This window comes from Pteropus alecto, unplaced genomic scaffold (assembly GCF_000325575.1).
Source record: "Pteropus alecto unplaced genomic scaffold, ASM32557v1 scaffold5, whole genome shotgun sequence".
Taxonomy (NCBI): domain Eukaryota; kingdom Metazoa; phylum Chordata; class Mammalia; order Chiroptera; family Pteropodidae; genus Pteropus; species Pteropus alecto.
This window is the reverse complement of record NW_006441953.1, coordinates 1,188,199-1,189,341: the sequence shown is the minus strand read 5'-3', so window position 1 is coordinate 1,189,341 and position 1,143 is coordinate 1,188,199. Positions and strand designations below refer to the sequence as shown.

Sequence of the window (1,143 nt, the reverse complement as noted above, 5' to 3'; positions counted from 1 at the left end):
ATTAACCTAAACCTCAACAAAAATTTTGAGAAAAGGCCTGCAACCACTGAGCTTGAGCTTTTTGGTTCAGGAGGCCTATTGTGATCTGGATCATTCCTCATGCATGGTCTCACACATCACCTGAGAAGGTGAATGAGCATTGCAATAAAGATGTGAGTTTGCACATGTTTCAGAAAAATGATGTCCTATGAACAGGTTTTAGATAAAAGCTACACATATTTCTGAAATATATGTTTATTTACAATAATCAACATATGTAACTATTAATATGGTAATATATTAATATTACTATAGATAATATTTATTTTTCTACAGTATTTATTTTTTTAAAATGCCCTAAGACGACCAGGAAGCTATGAATTGTCAGCAAAGAAGACTTTCCTTTATATACCAAAATAATTCTAAAGTAAATTTTAATAGTCTCTGATAAAAATTCCCAGTGCTCTTCCATGCCACCACTTTCTCTCACTGATCATGTCAGTGTTAATGTCACCCCCTTCTCTAGAAACAGAAGCAGTGCTAACTCTGACAACTCCTGGGCACCATCTGAACACCTTTAGTTGGGTTGTTTCCATTAATTATTTAGATTTTGAATATCTGTTATTGAAAAAATTAATATATTTGTATACATAATTCACTTTTGATAATTAAACTGAAGCTCTGGATTACTGTCGGCTCCTTTGGGGTCTTACTCTTTATACTATATCTTCAATTTTAGAAGAACATTGATTTTTAAAACATAGCTCATGAAGAAATAGTGGACAAGCTTCTTTTCACATTCATGGTAGAACTCAACCTAATTTTTTAAAATGTTAAATGAAAATAGCATGCACCTTAGTGTAAAAGTGATGCAATAGTAATTTTCTACATCATTTTTATATAACTCTATTATAATCTATTTACTCAACCAAAGTTTTTATTAAATTTATGTTTTATTTTTAAAGCTTTTTTAAAAATAAAACGTAACAATATTTATATTAAAACATTCAATTTTTAAATTAGTATTCTCTAAATGACTTCAGATATATTATCAACAAAATAAAATCAACGAATTTTATTAAACAAAAAATCACATGCCTATCACTGTTCTGAGTTCACTGGGGAATGTAAAAAATAAAAAAAAGAGATCAAGCCTTTGTCCCT

At 29.3% G+C, this 1,143-nt stretch overlaps 1 protein-coding gene across 4 annotated transcripts in view; it reads left to right on the top strand.

Moving 5' to 3' along the window:
• PPP3CA (protein phosphatase 3 catalytic subunit alpha) overlaps window positions 1–1,143 on the top strand; it is a 282,030-nt gene that overhangs the window by 251,110 nt on the left and 29,777 nt on the right. The gene's annotated exons all lie outside the window — the stretch shown is intronic.